We start from the raw sequence: 21,317 nt of genomic DNA, 5'->3' as shown, positions 1-21,317 counted from the left end.
TCTGTGGAGACAGAGCAAACAGACAATAGACAATAGACAATAGACAATAGACAATAGGTGCAGGAGAAGGCCATTCGGCCCTTCAAGCCAGCACCACCATTCAATGTGATCATGGCAGATCATCCCCCATCAGTTCCCGTTCCTGCCTTCTCCCCATATCTCCTGATTCTGCTATTTTTAAGAGACCTATCTAGCTCTCTCTTGAAAGCATCCAGGGAACCTGCCTCCACCGCCCTCTGAGGCAGAGAATTCCACAGATTCACCACTCTGTGAGAAAAAGTGTTTCCTCATCTCCGTTCTAAATGACTTACTCCTTATTCTTTAAACTGTGCCCCCTGGTTCTGGACTCCCCCAACATCGGGAACATGTTTCCTGCCTCTAGCGTGTCCAACCCCTTAACAATCTTATATGTTTCAATGAGATACCTCAATAACAAGAATATCCTTCCTCAAATTAGGGGACCAAAACTGCACACAATACTCCAGGTGTGGTCTCACTAGGGCTCTGTACAACTGCAGATGGACCTCTTTGCTCCTATATTTGATTTCTCTGTTATAAAGGCCAACATGACATACGCTTTCTTCACTGCCTGCTGTACTTGCATGCTTACTTTCATAGACTGATGTACAAGGACCCCCAGATCACATTGTACTTCCCCTTTTCCCAACTTGACGCCTTTTAGATAGTAATCTGCCTTCCTGGTTTTGCTACCAAAGTGGATAACATCACATTTATCCGCATTAAACTTCATCTGCCATGCATCTGCCCACTACCCCAACCTATCCAAGTCACCCTGCATTCTCATAGCATCCTACTCACAGTTCACACTGCCACCCAGCTTTGTGTCATCTGCAAATTTGCTAATGTTACTTTCAATCCCATCATCCAAATCATTGATGTATATTGTAAATAGCTGCGATCCCAGCTCCAAGCCTTGTGGTACCCCACTAGTCACTGCCTGCCATTCTGAAAGGGACCCGTTAATCACTACTCTATGTTTCCTGTCTGCCAACCACTTCTCTATCCATGTCAGCACTCCACCCCCAATACCATGTGCCCTAATTTTGCCCACTAATCTCCTACGTGGGACCATATCAAATGCTTTCTGAAAGTCCAGGTATCCACTGGCTCTCCCTTGTCTATTTTCCTAGTTACATCTTCAAAAAATTCCAGAAGATTAGTCAAGCATGATTTCCCCTTCGTAAATCCATGCTGACTCGCACCGATCTTGTTAATGCTATCCAAATGTTCGGCTGTCTCATCTTTTAAAATTGACTCCAGCACCTTCCCCACCACCGATGCCAGGCTAACTGGTCTATAATAGTAAGATTAAACAAGAACTTACCAGTTTGAAGTTTGATCTGTATTTTAAGAGGAGTTACGATGAGGGATTACGTGAAGAGCCCGCTCAGCACGCATGCGCGCTACACTTCAAAGCTATCACAGATAGACACAGTTATTGAAATAAACATAGTAAAGAAAGGGAGACATCAGTTATCAGTTTGACCCATATTATTGAGGGTGGGAGCGGAGGGCACGTAATCCCTCATCGTAATTCCTCCTCATAAAATACAGATCAAACTTCAAACTGGTAAGTTCTCGTTTAATCTTACTATTTTACTTCGACGTCACGTTAGTGACTACGTGAAGACTTCAAAGCTCTGTGATTTCAAACCGTGTAACAGTTATTACTTCATTCACTGCCGAAGGCCTTGAGGGAGGAAGTGTGTTATCGTAATCAACCAATGAATCTGTTTGTAGAAAAACACAATGGTATTTTTTAACAATAACAACAAAGAAATTAAATTGCTCCCCCAGGCTTAAATTAAATATTTGCAGCCTGTAAAAAAATTTCTGCAAATAAAGCAGGTTTTGCCAACGGCTTATTATAAAAATTCTGAACGGTCTTTCCCCCGACCATCCTGCTGTAGACAGGATGTGGTCTATAGGCACGTCCATTCTTTTGGCCGTCGACGTGGATGCTGCCCTGGTGGAGTGAGATTTGGACATGTTAGTGTTTATCCAAGCAGCTTTTAGCACCTGCTTGAACAATCTCGAAATGTTTTGGCTCATCACCCAACCATAAGGTTTTTTATGACTGGCCCACAAGGCTTTTCATCTCCCTCAAATATTTTTGGTTGGGTCTATGTAGGACAGTAGGTGGGTCATGGCACATAACCGTGGTTCTGGCGAGTAAGCCCGGAATTCCACGACTGGATTAGGTGTTCCTGGTCTGCTCTGTTTCATCAGTCCCTGGATAATGACAGAGATCTGGTCTGGAGCTGTGAGCATGCTGTCCAGTCGCAATAGGTGTAGTGACTGGACCCTCTATGCAGATACAAGTGCCATCAACATGAGTGTTTAGAGCATAGATTGTTCGAGGTTGAGGGATCTGGCTGGTGGCCATCCCCTGAGGTATGTCAGGACCACACTGACATCCCATATATGGCTGTACTAGGGGGTTAGAGTTGTAAATACCCTTCATTAGTTTGACCACCAGCGGGTGGGACTCCATGGCCTGTTTTCCTGGAGCTGGTTTTAAATAGACAGGCAGGGCACTTCTAGCTGTGTTGATGGCTCTGTAGCTGAGTCCTTCATCGTGGTGAAGGTTCACCAGGAATTTCAGTACGTTGGTAACTGTAGCGGTTGAGTAGGTGGTCCCTGTATCCAAGCAGTACTTCTCCCATTTTTTGATGCTGGACAAGTGCTGTTTTTTAGTGGATGTTCGGAGGGATGCTGACATGGTATTGATGGTTTGTTCTGATAATCCCAGTCCCAGAAGTGGTTTGTGCAGAATCTGCAACCCAGGGGCTTGATTTTTTCATGGCACGGGTGGCTTGTGTTACACTGGGTGTTAATAACTCTGGGTCACTGTGGAATACCATCGGAGTTTCAACAACCATGTCATGGAGTATTGGGAACCATGGTCAGTTGGATGCTATCAAAATACCTGAAGCAGAGTCCATTTGTATTGTGCGCAGTCCCCGACTGATGAGGCAGAAGGGAGGAAATGCATAGAAGAAGAATTTCCCCAATCCAGCGCGAACGCATCTACCGCTGCTGCCTCAGGTCTGGTTCCCTAGCGACATACATAGGTACCTGGTGATTTAGCCTTGATGCAAATAAATCGATATCTGGCGTGCCATATTGCTTGATAACTTTTGCAAATTTTTGGGGGTTTAACATCCTTTCGATGTTGTCATTAAATTTACGTGACCTGGTGTCTGCCACTGTATTTAGCTTACCTGGCAGGTAAGTTGCTGATAACCAAATATGTCTTTGGACACACCATTGCCAAATTGTGTTGACCAACTTGTCGCATGATACCGATTTTACTTCGGAGTCACATGAGTGACTACGTGAAGAACCCCGCCAGGACACATGCATGTCATTTCGCTTTCACGCTTGCAAAACGACAGGCGGGGTGGACCGTTCCCCCGCAGCGGTAAGTTTGAAACCGCGACCTGCAGGTAAGTGATTTACTCTGCGGTAGTTTTTGTCCCCGCGCTGTTTTTACACAGGGGGGCAGGGAAACTGGACAAAATAGTGTCCACAACTGCTGCGAGTAAAGCTGGCTGGGGAGGATCGCGAAGTTGCGGGAGCCAGCAGCAGCTGAAGGCACAAGCCCCGTAAGTGGGATCAGCTGTGCCGACTTTTGGTCCCGCGCCGGCCAGAACACCACGGCTGGGCGGGAGACTATTCAGATGGGGCCGTCGACTTTGACAAGTCGTAAATGGCAGGAGGCGGGGTGGAACGACGTTCCCCTGTAGCGACAATTTAAACCTGGACCTGCATGTAAGAGCTGCGGTCTTTTTGTGTTTTCCCATGCTGATTACAGGTAGGGAGCATGGAAAAGTCGATGAAACCAACGAGGGCTGCGACAAAGCTGGTGGGCCAGCAGCGGCCAGCGGCACTTGAATCACCTATAATGGGAACAGCTGTGCCCGATGTCGCCTCCGCACCAGCCAGATCCACTCCGCGGCCGGGCGGTAAGGCAAAACAAAAAACCAACAAAGTCATGGACTCAGATGAGTCCGACTTTGAGCCGCCGCGGGCGGCCAGCGACCGTGAGCGCTGGAGCCGGATGGAGCGGTGTGTGGAGCATTTGCTCCAACGTGACAGGCTCCGGGAGATGGAGTCGAGTCACTGTGGGCTCTATGTAAAACCCACAGCAGCACCTCTTGTAGGGCTGCACAGTGCATCTCCCTCGTCAGAGGTAGTACTGGGGGTCAGTTCTGTGCTGATCCTGAAGAGGGGTTTGCAGAAGAGAAATCAAGTGTGCAGGGGGTGCAGGAACGTGAAAATCTACTGGACATGGTGTCCAACTTCATACAGCCAGACCAGACTGGCCAAAACCTGGACGACATCTGACACCGGGTAACTATATATCCCTGAATGTTCCTGTAATAAATAATTGTATATGGAAACTCCTAAACAGTGGGGATAACAGCTGTCACCCGCACAGTGGATGAGAAGGACATGTCGCAGGACCAACAGGATGCACTGGCACTGCTTTGCAACATACGGCTAAAGACAGCACCCTTACGCACCCACCAGTAGAACAAGACCGACTGGTGAAAGCTCGAAGGTACGGTACACAAAACATGAGTCTTTCTTAGGCTATGGCCCAGGCCGGCCTTCTTGGAAGATACGCAAACCTCCAACATCAACCAAACCACAAACCCAGACACCGACGCCTCAACATCAACAAAGTATTTACAAAAAGAAGTAAACCTGCCACTGGTAACTATGGAGGTAGGTGGGTCTGGTCCCCGACAAATTACAGGGAGCATGGAGGTTGGAGGGGAGATTACTCTCCTCTCTGGATGCATGGAGTATGTTAACTACCGCTACTTGTATTTTAAGCAGTATCCAGGGATATACAATAGAATTTATACACAAGTACAGCCCTCTAGTTCAACATATACCGAACCGAATGTTCGTACTTTCCAGTAAAGAAAAATCAGAAGCGCATGCTGAACTGGTGCGGCTTTACGCAAAAGGGGTAATTGAAAAATCTCAACACGAACCGCTAGAATTCGTGTCCAATACCTTTACCAAAAACAAAAAAAGATGGTGGTTGTCGCATCATCATAGATCTGACCAAATTGAATACATTTGTACAATATATTCATTTTAAAATGGAAACCTTTGTTACTGCTAAACAATTGATTTCCAAAGGTTATTTCATGGCTAGCATCGATTAAAAAATGCTTACTATTCAGTGCCTATACGAGGTGACCACAGATGTTACTTAAAATTCAACTGGATGGGACAGCAGTGGCAGTATAGAGCGTTGCCAAATGGGTTAACATCAGCCGCCAGGCTGTTCACTAAAATTTTGAAACCAGCCCTAGCGTTTCTACGGAAATGAAAACACATGGTCATGGCATATCTAGATGACATACTTATTGTGGGCAAAACTTTGGAATTGGCCAAACAAACTGTAACAGCCACAAAACAGTTATTTGAAAAACTGGGGTTTATTATCCATCCAGTTAAATCTAAATTAACGCCTTCCACTACTATGGACTATTTGGGGTTCACCATTGACTCAATTCACATGTCGGTGACTTTGCCAAAGGGAAAGGCTATGGACTTAATAGAGGCTTGCAATAACCATCTATCAGATTGGTAGCAAAAGTAATTGGCAAAATGGTGGCTGCTTTTCCAGCCACACAATTTGGACCTTTACATTAACAAAATTTACAGAGAGCAAAAATACAAGCACTCAAAATCAATGCTGGTCATTTTGACAGACCAATGAAGCTACCAATCAAAGCTATAATGGAACTTAAATGGTGGATAGATAACATTTGGCTTTGTTTCAATCCAATCATTATTAACAACCCTTCTATGGTGCTACAAACTGATGCCAGTGCACTTGGGTGGGGAGCCACCAACTCCATCTCTAGCTGTGGAGGTAGATGGACTGCTCAGGAGGCATCATTATTACTAACACTGGGCATAAACTACCTGGAAATGTTGGGTGCATTCTATGGCCTAAAGTCATATTGTACTGGGTCATATCACCAGCATGTTAGACTACAGATTGACAATACCACCGTGGTAGCATATATCAACCACATGGGTGGAAACAAATCAACATCATGTGACAATCTGGCTAATACAATTTGGCAGTGGTGTATCCAGAGAGCTATTTGGATATCAGCTACTTACCTACCAGGTAAACTAAATTTAGTGGCAGACACCAGGTCACGCAAATTTAATGAAAACACCGAATGGATGTTGAATGAAAAGTATTTGCTGATATTACAGCACGATATGGAACACCAGATATCGATCTATTCGCATCCAGGCTTAATCACCAGTTATCAAACTATGTTTCGTGGGAGCCAGGCCCTGGGGCAGTGGCGACAGATGCATTTTCGCTGCATGGGGGGGGGGGGTGGGGGGTGGGGGGGGGGGGGGGGGGGGGAATTTTATTCATGCATTCCCTCCTTTCTGCCTCATCAGTCGGGTATTAAGGAAAATACAGCAAGACTCTGCGTCTGGTATTTTGGTAGTACCCGATTGGCCTACTCAACCATGGTTCCCAGTGATTCTGAACATGGTATTAGAACCATGTATCACCATCCCGAATAGACCAGACTTATTGGTTCATCCCGTAACAAGGGATAGCCACCCATGCCATAACTATTTGAATTTATTAATTTGTATAGTTTAAAAATACCACTACTACAGCCGGGACTGACGGACTGAACAGTGAACATGATTTCAGCGGGCCACAGACAGTCCACCAAAAAACAGTATCTGGTCTATATCAGGAAGTGGAAGATGTATTGTCACAAAAACAGCATCACCTACAGAGATATGGACACCCCGTCTGTTCTGGAATACCTAGCAGGCCTCCATTATGACGAGGGGCTCAGTTATAGTGCCATCAACTGCGCCAGAAGTGCCCTATCAACTTATCTGTGACAAGGAACAGAGTGTCACTCTGCTGGGACTCACCCACTGGTAACAAAACTTATGAGGGGAATTTTTAATACCAATCCCCCAAGAACCAGGAACTCCCAAATATGGGATGTGAGTATTGTCCTGACGATGCTCAGGAATTGGTCTCCAGCAACAGCTCTGTCCCTATGTAGACTGACACTGAAAACAGTCATGCTAATGGCATTGGTCACGGCACAAAGGGTACAGTCATTACATAAATTAAGACTGTACAAATAACTTCTTCATCTGAAAATATTACGCTTCATATTTATGAATTAGTAAAGCAGAACAGACAGGGGTCAGCAGGCCTCAATTTAGAATTTAGGTCTTACCCAACAGATGATCGTCTCTGTATAGTAGGACATTTGTCGTTATACATGGAGAACATGAAAATCATCAGAGGCAATGAGAAGGCACTTTTAGTCAGCCATAAGCAACCACACAAAAGAGTGATGGGCCAGACCATCTCAAGATGGCTGAAACAGGTTCTAATACAGGCTAGGATGGATACTAATATTTTTAAATCTCATTCCACCAGGGCTGCAGCTACATCGGCAGCTATGCAGTTGGATGTACCAATGGACCAAATCCACAAGGCAGCAGGATGGTCAGGGGAAAAACATTCCAACTATTTTTATCATAAACCAGTCATTAAACCTGGAACATTTGCAGAAACAATTTAAGTTCTGTAATTTAATTACCCCATAAATAGGGGCTATAATTTGTGTTAATCAATTCATGGATTTCAATGTCGGATTCATGTCTAAAATATGTAGACACAATTCCTCCTACAGTCATTAAGGCAGATGTGATGCATGGACTCGTTTCCACAGCATGAAATCACAGAGCTTTGAAATCTTCACGTAGTCACTCATGTGACTCCGAAGTAAAATAGTAAGATGGTTGTTGAAACTCCGATGGTATTCCTCAGTGACCCAGAGTTATTAACACCCAGTGTCGGGCACAAGCCACCCGTGCCATGAAAAAATCAAACTTTTGGGTTGCAGATTCTGCACAAACCATTTCTGGGACTGGGATTATCAGAATAAACCATCGACACCATGTCAGCATCCCTCCGAACATCCACTAAAAAACAGTACTTGTCCAGCATCAAACAATGGGAGAAGTACTGCTTGGATACAGCGACCACCTACTAAACCGCTACAGTTACCAACGTACTGGAATTCCTGGCGAACCTTCACCACGATGAAGGACTCAGCTACAGAGCCACCAACACAGCTAGAAGTGCCCTGCCTGTCTATTTAAAACCAGCTCCAGGACAACAGGCCATGGGGTTCCACCCGCTGGTGGTCAAACTAATGAAGGGTATTTACAACTCTAACCCCCTAGACCAAGGTACAGCCATATATGGGATGTCAGTGTGGTCCTGACATACCTCAGGGGATGGCCACCAGCCAGATCCCTCAACCTCGAACAATCTATGCTCAAAACACTCATGTTGATGGCACTTGTATCTGCACAGAGGGTCCAGTCACTACACGTATTGCGACTGGCAGCATGCTCACAGCTCCATATCAGATCTCTGTCGTTATCCAGGGACTGATCAAACAGAGCAGGCCAGGAACACCTAATCCAGTCGTGGAATTCCGGGCTTACCCGCCAGAACCACGGTTATGTGCCATGACCCACCTACTATCCTACATAGACACAACCAAAATATTCGAGGGAGATGAAAAGCCTTGTGGGGCAGTCATAAAAAACCTTATGGTCGGGTGACGAGCCAAACCATTGCGAGATGGCTCAAGCATGTCATAAAAGCTGCTTGGATAAACACTAACATGTACAAATCTCATTCCACCAGGGCAGCATCCACGTCGACGGCTAAAAGAATGGACGTGCCTATAGACCACATCCTGGCTACAGCAGGATGGTCGGGGGAAAGACCGTTCAGAAATTTTATAATAATCCATTGGCAAAACCTGTTTTATTTGCAGAAAATATTTTACACACTGCAAATATGTAATTTAAGCCCAGGGGAGCAATTTAATTTCTTTGGTGTTATTGTTAAAAAATACCATTGTGTTTTTCTACAAACAGATTCATTGGTTGATTACGATAACACACTTCCTCCCTCAAGGCCTTCGGCAGTGAATGAAGTAATAACTGTTACACGGTTTGAAATCACAGAGCTTTGAAGTCTTCACGTAGTCACTAACGTGACGTCCGAAGTAAAATAGTAAGATTAAATGAAAACTTACCAGTTTGAAGTTTGATCTGTATTTTATGAGGTGTTACGATGAGGGATTACGTGCCCTCCGCTCCCACCCTCAATAATATGGGTCAAACTGATAACTGATGTCTCCCTTTCTTTACTATGTTTATTTCAATAACTGTGTCTATCTGTGATTCCACACCGCTGCTTTGAAGTATGCCGCGCATGCGTGCTGAGCGTAATCTCTCATCGTAACTCCTCATAAAATACAAATCAAACTTCAAACTGGTAAGTTCTCGTTGAATCTTACTATTTTATGGCAGGTCTTATGATTTGTTTACGAAGGTTGTGGTCATCTCCGTATTTGTCCACGGAACGAGCAAACGATGTGATGGCTGACGTCAGGAGCCTGAGGATCCTCTGCAGTTTTAGCTCCTGGTTCCGAATATTTGCCCCAACGTGCCCCCAGTTTTGGCTGTTTACAGCCGGCACTTTAAGGGACTCACAGTTCTCTGGAGCTGTATACGTTTCTAAGGCCTCATTGACCACCTCTCCTGTAGGGGCCTGTTGGAGAGGTGGTTAATGCTGGCCGCTGGTTTGGCCTTTAACGGCCTCCTGCACGTGGGGCTGCCACGTAGCGGTCCACCACACCTAGCAGCTCTTCCTGTTCCTGCACCCCTTGCATACTCCCGACATCTTTAGCCAGCTCTTCTTGACCAGCCCAGTCCTGGTCACCAAAGCTACCCTCGGTTAAGGAGGAAGCAATGGATAGTGCACAAGACACTGTGGAAGGAGTGCCTGAACTCGCCCTGTGAGAGCGCCCCTCACGAAGCGCATCTCGCTGGAGCTCCTGCTCCAGGAGCTGCTCCATGCGGCTCAGGCGGTTGTCTCCCCTCCCCATGCGGGTGGAGAGACGTCCCCGCCTGACAAGTCAGAAGCCACCGGCCGGACGCTACTTCGGTAGCTTTACATTCAGCCCGCTGCTCAGGCGCTAGCGGGACTGGGCTCGGCACGGTGTCGGGGATAGCGGAGCGCCCGGTAAGCGGTCCTACCGCCTTGTTGCTGCCACCCCCCAGATGGAACGCTCCTCCATGTAGTCGAGATGGGGACAGTTGTCCAAGAGCCTTTCTTCTGTGCCTGAAATAAAGCAGAAGGCTCCCTGTGAAAGAAAACCCGACCTCAGAGCTTACCTGACGGTCCGTTCTTTCACCCCGTAGCGGGAGCGCCCGACTCCCGATGTGGCCGCTGTTGCACTGCTGAACGCAATGCCGCGCATGCGTGCTGAGCGGCCTCTTCACGTAGTCACTCACGTGACTCCGAAGTAAAATTCCCTGTTTTCTCTTTCCCACCTTTCTTAAAAAATGGGATAAGATTATCTGCTTTAAGTTACTGCTTTCCGACTATAATCTTGAAGAACAGTAATCTGAAATAATAATTATTTTTTATCTTCTACTTGCTGCCAGACTTGCTGAATATTTTCTGGTTTCATCCCAATTTTCCAGAAAACGCACCAATTTCTTTTTTTGGTGAAAGCATTTTATCGGGATGCATCACAGCTTGGTTAGGGAACAGCTCCATCCACGACCGCAAGAATTGCAGCGAATTGTGGACGCAGCCCAGACCATCACACAAACAAACCACCCATCTATTTACTCCATTTATATCTCACACTGCCTCGGCAAGGCCAGCAGGATAATCAAGGATGAGTCGCACCCTGACTACTCCCTCTTCTCCCCTCTCCCATCAGGCAAAAAGGATAGATGTGTGAAAACGCACACCTCCAGATTAATTTCTTTGCAGTTGTTATCAGGCAACTGGATTGTCCTACCACAACCAGAGAGCAGTCCTGAACTACTATCGACCACAGGTCGCTGAAAAAATAAGATGGACATGCTGCCTTCACTGGTGAGGACACAGAGGGAGTGCCATTAGTGCAGTGATCACAGTGTTTATGGGGACATGGCTCCATGAGGACATCCTGGAGTCTAGAGCGAGTGTGGACGGCTTCCTGACTGTTCGGGCGGGCAGGGACTGCAGAGAGAGTGACAGCAGTCGGTACAACTCTGGTCACTCATGGTGAAGGAGCATGTGTGTGGTCCGGGCATTGAACTGATGGCTGGACATATTCCGCCTGCGTCCGGATGGCATTAACATTGAATTCTCCCAATTTTGCTAGCCCTTGCTGTCTCCTCCCCTTCCTTAACCCTCTAGCTGTCTCCTCCCACCCTCCCATCCGCCTGCCCCTCGGGCTCCTCCTCCTCCCCTTTTCCTTCCTTCTCCCCCCCCACCCCCCATCAGTCTGAAGAAGGGTTTCGGCCCGAAACGTCACCTATTTCCTTTGCTCCATAGATGCTGCTGCACCCGCTGAGTTTCTCCAGCAATTTTGTGTACCTATTGAACTGATGGCTGTTGGTCTCCGCTGATCCTGGGAATTCTCATATGACGTTATGGTGGCTGTTTAAGTGTTTAAGTCTATGTTTAATTTTTATGTAGTTAATGTAGTTTGTTGCTTTTTTGTATGACTGAAATGCATTAATCTACCTTATCATCCTCATCTGCAATGCAAAAAAATCAAATTCCTTGTATATTTACATATTTGGATAATAAATTAATTACAATTGCAATTGGTGTCCCTCAGCCTATCCTTGATCTGACTTTACCAGCTTTACAGTGGACTAAACGTTATTTCCTTCACATGTATCTGTACAGTATAAATTGTAATCATGTATTGTTTTTTTGCTGACTGGATAGCACGCAACAAAAGCTTTTCACTGTACCTCTGTACATGTGGCAATAAAATAAACATATCTCTCATTTATTTGTTCTTTTTCACTCTATGTCCCCGTCTATATCTCTCATTCCTTTTCCCCGCGATTCTCACTCTGAAGAAGGGTCTTGACACAACATGTAACCCATTCCTTTTCTCCAGTGGTACTGTCTGTCCCACTGAGTTACTACAGCATTTTGTGTCTAAACTAAACAGATATTTCACGACAGTATTTCACAAAACAATAAATCAAGATGGTTTGGGTTGAATGGAGGTAAGAAATGGTGCTTGGCTGAGGCAGATTTCAATCCTCTGTCCCCTGCTTCTGTAGAGACTTGTTTTTAATCAGGTATGTCAGAAGAATACAAGATTTTTATTATTTTAAATGTGAAAGAAGCCCTAATTTGTAATCCAACATAGATATCCTTGACAATTTTCAGGAAATGTCGTGTTTAAACAGAAATTATCCAGTGGGGATTTGGCTGAGTGCGATAGACCAGTTCCTGACTGTGACCTTGTCCTGTTTAGGACTATGGGAGGATTTATTCCAGGCTGCTGTGCTCCCTTACTGCAGAGACACCATCATTAGAGCACTCTGGTTGCAGGGTTCACCTCACCTTAACTCAGAGCTAAAGTTTCAGCCAGGTCCTGTCAAAATAAAAGCACAGATGAGGATGATAAGGTCAACGCTGTCGTCCTTTCCCTTTTCCCCTGGTACACTGACTGTTCAATGTGAAGAAAAACTCATGTAGAAAAGTTGCTTGTTAAAGAAACACTCACACGCACACACACACGCACACGCACACGCACACGCACACAAACGCACATACTCACACACACACCACACACACGCACACACGCACACGCACACACACACACACACACACACACACACAACACACACACGCACACACACACACACACACACACACACACACACACACACACACACACACACACACACACACACACACACACACACACACACACACACACACACACACACACACACACACACGCCACGCACACCGAAGATTGACACAACAATGCTGGAGTAACTTAGCAGGTCAGGCAGCCCTTCTGTATTCTGCCCTATGCTGCCATGTATTCACTTTATATGCAAATTTGAATGCAGTTATCCTCAAGAGCAAAAGTTCCAGATGTGCCCTGAGAATATTTCTGGTTGTCGTTTATGCAATGTAAAGTAGGTCACGTTAGCAAGGTGGTGTCATGAGCACCTGAATAGAGAGAGTCAAGAAATCACCGGGATAGCACACAGAGAATTCTTAAGGAGTGAGTTCTGTTCTCCTTTCTGTGACACGTCCACTATGATTCAGAAACTCCAGTCATTTTATTTTTACCTACCTTCCAAATATTAAAGCATAAATCTTCTCCTAGGCCTTCACACCACACGTGAACTTAGGCCAAGCGCTGACCATTAGGAGGTACGTGACCGTGACATATTTATCGATGCATTTTGTTGGGACTGAAACAGGAAAAAATGACTTTGATTTAGATGGTAACTGAAACTAATAATTTACATGGCAAATTAATGATTTGTTAAAACTAGGTTGGCACGTGTGGGACAAAGAGATTTGCTTCATGTCAAAGGTTTGAACAATGCAATTCTTTCCTGCTTGGAGTTAATAAAAAAATCTCAACCACAGCAAGGGTTAGACCTTAACGAAAATTCTAAGAACATAAATACAGGAAAAAATAGTATTTCATAATAATGCTGTCCTTTTCAATCACGATTTTTCAGTCTTGTTTCCTTAATGAATTATTGGGTGGATGGAGATTAGTAAGGCCCCAATTTCCATTGATCTCAGTGTAATTTGCTGAGATCAACTGAACATGCAACAGGGTAGGTACAGAAGAGAACACATTGTTGGTCACCACTCTGTGATCTCTGCTCAAAATGCATCTGTTCATAAATTCATAAGTGATAGGGAAAGAATTAGGCCATCCGGCCCATCAAGTCTGCTCCACCATTCAATCATGGCTGATCTATCTCTTCCTCCTAACCCCGTTCTCCTGCCTTCTCCCCATAACCCCAGACACCCTTACCAATCAAGAATCTATCTATCTCTGCCTTAAAAATATCCATGGATTTGGCCTCCACAGCCTTCTGAGGCAATGAATTCCACAGATTCACCACCCTCTGACTAAATAAATTCCTCACATCTCCTTCCTAGAGGAACGTCCTTGAATTCTGAGACTATGACCTCAGGTCCTAGACTCTCCCACTAGTGGAAACATCCTCTCCATATTTTTTCTCTCCAGGCCTTTCACAATTCGAGTGTGTGTGTGTGTGTGTGTGTGTGTGTGGGTTTGTGTGTATATCAGGTTTAATGTATTTTAGTTATAAAATTAGAGATTCAGTGCGGAAACAGGCCCTTCGGCTGACCGAGTCCGCGTCGACCAGCGATCCCCATACACTAGCACTCTCCTACACAGCGGCGACCCGTCTCGGCCTTGGAGCTGTGGCGGCGGCAGCGACCACCCGCGGAGTTTGAACCGGCCCGTTCGCGGAGCACGGTTGAGCCGCGGGACTTACGATCACCCGGTGGGGTCACAACATCTGGAGCCTGGATCGCCTCGGCACAGAGGGACAACAAAGAGGGAAGAGACAGAGACTTTAAGATTTTGCCTTCCATCACAGTGAGGAGGTGTTTGGTGAACTCACTGTGGTGGATGTTAAATTTGTGTTGATTGTGTGTTTTTGTCATTTTTTATTACATGTATGACTGCAGGGAAACAAAATTTCGTTCAGACCGAAAGGTCTGAATGACAAATAAATTCAATTAAATTCAATTCAATTCAATTCAACAAGGGACAAGTTACAATTTTACCAAAGCCAATTAACCTACAAACCTGTACATCTTTGGAGTGTGGGAGGAAACCGGAGCACCTGGAGAAAACCCACGCAGGTCATGGGGATAACGTACATACTCCATACTTACAGCACCCATAGTCGGGATCGAACCCGGGTCTCTGGCGCTGTAAGGCAGCAACTCTACCGCTGTGCCACCGTGCCACACATGCCATCCGTGACGCCTATTCTAGTGCTCATTAACCCCCAGTGAATGCAGTCTCGACACATAAGTAAAAAATCACCAACATCAAAGTGATCCCTAGAGTGGAGGTGTTTTCATGAATGAAGGATGCAGGAGTGTAATTTATTTTTAACAATACTGCAAAAAAATACTTAGTGTGTAGGAAAGAACTGCAGATGCTGGTTTAAATCGAAGGTAGACACAAAATGCTGGTGTAACTCAGCAGGACAGGCAGCATCTCTGGAGAGAAGGAATGGGTGACGTTTCAGGTCGAGACCCTTCCTCAGACTTCTTCTGCAAAAAATACTTAATCGATTGTCAAGCACTTTATTGTGTCCTAAAGATGTGAAAATGAACACTTATACACATGAATTCACCTTTTCATTACACTGTTTAACCAGACATGCAATGTACCCTGTACCCCATAGACAGAGATAATATTGTGCCCTGGTGAATACTTAATCTAAAATGTATTCTCTTTTAAAGCATTCTTGTCTGTTAAAAGATTATATTGTCCTCAAATGGTCCGTAAATCCTGAAATACTCAACCCATGTTACAGCTTGACAGATAATGGATCGGGCCACATTTGGGGCATTGTGTGCAGTTCTGGTCAGCTCACAACAGGAATGACGTGGAGGATTTGGAAAGAAGGCAGAAAAAGAATGTTGCCTGGATTAGACTGTATTAGCTGTAAGGATAGGTTGGACAATCCTGGATTATTTTCTTTGAAGCTTTGGAGGCTGAGGGGAGTCCTAGTAAAAGTTTGCAAAGTTATGAGAGGCATAGATAGGGCGGACAGACAGAACCTTTTTCCCCATGGCGGTAATGCCAATCACGCGAGGGCACATATTTAAGGCCAGAAGGGAAAACATTTAAAGGAGAAGTGCGGGCCAAGTTTTTTCACGTGGAGAGTGGTGGGTACCGGGAACATGGTGGTGGAAGTATATACAATAGTGCTACTTGAGGCTTTTAGATAGACACATGAATATGCAGGGAATAAAGTGATATGGAGCATGTGTAGACAGAGGGGATTAGTAGAAGTAGGCATGATGTTCGGCACTGGCATTTTTGGCTGAAGAGCCTGTTGCTGTGCTATACTGTCTATATACATAAATACATTTTCTCCTCAGATTACTGGATGATAAGAGCAAGAAAATTGTATCAGAATTATGCTGTCGAGCTTCAATTTAGGGCCACAGTTTGTCATATTGGTCTGTCACTGTTAGGAAGAAACTAGACTCAAACATACGAATTTTGTTATGCTGTAAAAAATAATGTTTAATTGCACCTGTTGCAAAACAAGATCAGCACATTACTGTTAGTTTGACTCAGGTAGCCGAACTTTCACTTCCTGCATCAGTGACTTGTTGGCTCCAATCACGTTCTAGTACCTCAGTGTGTAACAAATTCAAAATTAATGCAGAATTCAGTGAGTCTTGCATTTTAAAAGTTGTAACCAGCACCTGAAACAACAAACCTACCTGCATCTTCAGACTCCATGCAATTCTTTAAAGCAAAGATTTTCTTATCGTCTGATATATTGGCCAATATTCACCTCTTATCCAAAATGTACTAACTTGTCGTGAATCTCTTTGTTCATTATGTTTCACTGCAATAGGGGCAGGAAACTCCTTGAGTCAATGGTAGATTATGAATATAACCATAAGCCAGAAGACTCAGCATTAAACTCACAGATCTGACATCTGTGTTTGTTTGGCATTGCATGGCAAACCCTGCCAGGAGACATACTGCTGAGGGCATTTATCCTCATAATGAATTTACATGTGTTTGTGGAGTCATGGAGTGCTACAGCTTGGAAATAGGTCCTTCAGCCCAACTTGTCCACACCGGCCAACATGTCACAGCCATACTAGTCCCATCTGCCTGTGTTTGTCCCATATCCCTCCAAACCTGTCCTATCCATGTACCCATCTAACTGTTACTTAAACAATGGGATAGTCCCAGCCTCAACTACCTCCTCTGGCAGCTTATTGCAAACACCCACCACCCTTTGTGTGAAAAAGTTACCCCTCTGATCCCTGTTAAAACTTTTCCCCTTCACCTTAAACCTATATCCTCTGGTCCTTGATTCACCATTACTCTGGGTGAGAGATTCTGTGCATCTACCCGATCTATTCCTCTCATTATTTTATACACCTCAATAAGATCACCCCTCATCCTCCTGCACTCCAAGGAATAGAGTCCCAGCCTACTCAACGTCTCCCTTTAGCTCACACCCTCGAGTCCTGTCAGCACCCTTCTCTGTACCCTTTCCAGCTGGCATCCAGATACCCTTATCTGGCATTGGTGCTGCTATTTTGTAGCTCCAGATAATGACCTCGATCAACTTCGCACACAATGAGTAGCTCCAGGCATGAGCACCACAACTGTCCCATCTCCACATTAATGGAAAGACTCTCCTCAGAGGTCAGGCAGATAGATCTTCGCCAGTTTCTGCTGCAATTAATTGATGAGGAGAGACCTCATTAAAACTTACCGAATAGTGAAAGGCCTGGATAGAGTGGATGTGGAGAGGATGTGTCCACTAGTGGGAGAGTCAAGGACCAGAGTCCATAGCCTCAGAATAAAAGGTGGTTCCTTTAGGAAGGAGATGATTAGTGTGGATGTCAGGATGTTATGGGGTGAAGGCAGGTGAAGGGGTTGAGAGATAAAGATAGATCAACCATGATTGAACGGTGGACTTGACGATGGGCTGAATGGTCTTGTTCTGTTTCTAGAACTTATGAACTTATGAACTCTGATGGTCTCCATTGGCTTCAGGGTGCAGGGAGTGAAGAGACACACTGCCCAAACCAAGGCTAATGTGACATTGTTCCCCCATGTTTGGATGGACGGAGGCATTTCCTGGAAGACAGTTCATACTGGCAACAGGGTACATCCAAGATGATATATTGGGGGTGAGTGAAGAGGCGGGGTGGTGCAAGATTCATCTCTCAGCTGGGTTCACATCTAGCCATAGCTTGCAAGTAGTTATCAAACTTACTAAAACTCCAGTGATGGACAGTATGTACTTCAGTATAAATATTTTTGTTTAGTTTAGTTTAGAGATACAGGGTGGAAACAAGCCCTTCGGCCCACTGAGTCCACACCGACCAGCAATCGCCGTACATTAACACTATCCTACACACTAGGGACAATTTACATTTATACTAAGCCGATTTACCAACAGGTCTGTACGTCTTCGGAGTGTGGGAGGAAACCGAAGATCTTGGAGAAAACCCATGTGGTCACAGGGAGAACGTACAAACTCCTTACAGACAGCACCTTAATCTCCGGTGCTGCAAGTACTATGAGGCAGTAACTCTACCGCTGTGCCATGTGACGACAGATAGCACAATGGGCTAAGAGTTCGGCTGGCGACCGGAGGGTAGCCGGTTCAAATCCCGCTTGGAGTGCATACTGTCGTTGTGTCCTTGGGCAAGACACTTCACCCACCTTTGCCTGTAATGGAATGTTACGGCGGCAGGCGCGGGCACACCGCGACGCCCTGTGTCTCCCTTTCAAGGGAGATGCTAAAAATACATTTCGTTGTCTCTGTACTGTACACTGACAATGACAATAAATTGAATCATTTCATTTCAATCATCATGCCGCCCCATCTTCACTATTTGTATAGAGTGTCTTTTCTCCATCTGCAATTGATTAATAGGGCTCGGTATACCTCCAGCGGCTCTTGATGTCAATGTAACCATCAACCCTTATTTGCTTCAACAATTTGTGTTTTACATGACAATAGTCCTCTGTTTGGAAACCCTCATGTGTGCCCAGGTTTAGTTTAGTTTTAGTTTAGAGATACAGTGTTGAAACAGGCCCTTCAGCCCGTCGTGTCCGCACCGATCAGCAACCACCAATACACTAGGGATAATTTACCGAAGCCAACTAACCTACAAACTTGCACGTCTTTGGAATGCGGGAGGAAACTGGAACACCCGGAAGAAGCCCATGGGGTCAGAGGGAGAACGTACAAACTCCTTACAGACAGCACCCATAGTCAGCGTTTAACCGAGGTCTCTGGCGCTGTGAGGCAGCAACTCTATTGCTGCACCACCGTGCCATCCCCAGCTTGTTTGTGTTGTTACCTTGTCTCAATTCATAAATTCATGTGATAGGAGCAGAATTAGGCCATTAGGCCCATTGTCTAATCCGCCATTAAATCATGGCTGATCTAATTCTCCCTCCTAAACTCATTCTCCTGCCTTTTCCCCATAACCTTTGACACCCGTATTAATCAAGAAAAGACAAACTACATGGTTAGGCTTTAAAATTCCTTGAGTAGAGTGTCAGGAATGCTCGGAGCCTTGTCTTCTGTGCAGCGCCAATGTTTCCTTATTGTCCACATCAGAATGCAGACATTCCTGCCTCAATGCACCTCCCATTTCCAGAGCTTCAGGCTGGCTTTATGTGATGCGAGCCTTTCACAATCCCAGGCCACCTGCTGAGGCAGAAGGACACATAAGATGCAGTAGGAACTATCTGTGCACAGCTTGCTGATAGATACTAATGCATGTGGGTACTGCCCACACACTGCAAACATACCGATACCCGTCAACTAGGCAGATGCTGCAATCATACTAATCTATGCATTCTGGCCAGAAACTGCAATCATACAAATGTCAGATGGAATAGCTGAGCCCAGTTGTACAGTCTGGGACTCCTGATCTTTCCAATACTGCCTGTCATTGCTATTAATTTTTTCTGAAGGAAGGTCTCGACCCAAAATTTCACCCTTTCCTCCTATCCAGACATGCGGCCTGTCCCGCTGAGTTACCCCAGCATTTTGTGGCTAACTTCAGTGTAAACCAGCATCTACAGTTTAGTTTAGTTTTAGTTTAAAGATACAGCATGGAAACAGCCCCCTTGGGCCCACCGACTCCGCACTGACCAGCGATCCCTGCACATTAACACTACCCTACACAAACAAGGGACAATTTACACATACCAAACCAATTAACCTACAAATCTGTACGTCTTTGGAGTGTGCAGGAAACGGTAGATCTCGGAGAAAACACACGTGGTCACGGGGAGAATGTACAATCTCCGTGCAGACAGCACCCGTAGTTAGGATCGAACCCTGATCTCTTACACTGTAAGGCAGCAACTCTACCGCTGTGCCACTATACTGTCTATCTTTGTTGTAAAGCAGCATCTGCAGTTCCCTCCTACAGAGAGCCATTTGTTTGCCCAGGCAACAACTTCAATTATTTATCTCACACTAGATCACTCCATCAGTCACAACACCCCAAATACAATGCTGATGTAATGTCAAGTAAAGCACAAAGTGCTGGAGGAACCCAGGGGGTCAGGCAGCATCCGTGGAGGGAATAGACAGGTGACAATTCGGTGTGGGATCTTTCTTCAGACTGATTGGCGTAGGTGCAGAAAAAGCTGAAAAAAAGAGGTGCAGACATCTATATCCAGTTATCACTTGCCAGGCTTTATTGTATACAGCGCCAAAACAGGCCCTTCGGCCCATCGTGTCTGTGACGAACAGCGACCTCTGTACACTAGCACTACCTACACAATAGGGACAATTTACAATTCTCACTGAAGCCAATAACCTACAGACCTGAACGTCTTTGGAGTGTGGGAGGAAACCAGAGCTCCCGGAGAAAACCCACAAGGTCACGGGGAGATCGTACAAACTCCATACACACAGCAGCCGTAGTCAGGATCGAACCCGGGTCTCTGGCTCTGTAAGGCAGCAATCTGAAGAAGGGTCCTGACCCAAAACATCACTTGTCCATTCACTCCACAGATGCTGCCTACCTAACCTGCTGAGTTTGTCCAGCACTTTGAGTTTTTGTTCAAGATTCCAACGTCTGAAGTTTCTTGCATCTGCCGTTATGTAAAGTCATTTCTTGAAAAAAAAAGGACAATGAGATTCTTTAGGAACTATAAATAGAAATCCTTTAAGGCAGCAAACTTCAGCGAAAGTGCAGTTGAGCAATTAGTACAACAATTTATCAAGGTCAGACCCTATTCTAAATTCAGTTCTGAAAAGAATTCTTATATGCCCACACAGTGTGAGGTTACTGTAGTTGACTAACAACTTCCACTACTGTCTGCAAGAACAATGGGTTAAATGCTAGCTAACTGTTTTTATTTCACTCCAGTGACACGAATTATTCCTGATTGCATAACTAATTTCCCAAAGGTGGCTGTGAGAAATAAATTGAGTGTATGATGCTCGTCCTCTTGTCTTGTTTATTTATCGTTTGAGGTCTCTTGCAGAGCAAACCAGACAAAACCACCACAGATACCACTTATGGGGGGCACAGTGGTGCAGCGGCAGAGTTGCCCCTGTCCCACTTACGTGTCTTTGGCACGCTAATTACGCGA

The 21,317-nt window shown here is 45.3% G+C and overlaps 1 long non-coding RNA gene across 1 annotated transcript in view; it reads left to right on the top strand.

Moving 5' to 3' along the window:
* LOC129709603 (uncharacterized) overlaps nucleotides 1-11,652 on the top strand; it is a 59,288-nt gene extending 47,636 nt beyond the window's left edge. The window contains exon 4 of the long non-coding RNA XR_008725531.1: nucleotides 11,483-11,652. This is a non-coding gene — a long non-coding RNA (uncharacterized LOC129709603). The remainder of the gene's footprint in view (nucleotides 1-11,482) is intronic.
* The last annotated feature ends 9,665 nt before the right edge of the window (nucleotides 11,653-21,317 follow it).

The sequence above is a fragment of the Leucoraja erinacea genome, chromosome 26 (genome assembly GCF_028641065.1).
Source record: "Leucoraja erinacea ecotype New England chromosome 26, Leri_hhj_1, whole genome shotgun sequence".
Lineage (NCBI taxonomy): Eukaryota > Metazoa > Chordata > Chondrichthyes > Rajiformes > Rajidae > Leucoraja > Leucoraja erinaceus.
The sequence above is the reverse complement of the archived record's forward strand: the minus strand, read 5'-3'. Positions and strand labels throughout refer to the sequence as shown.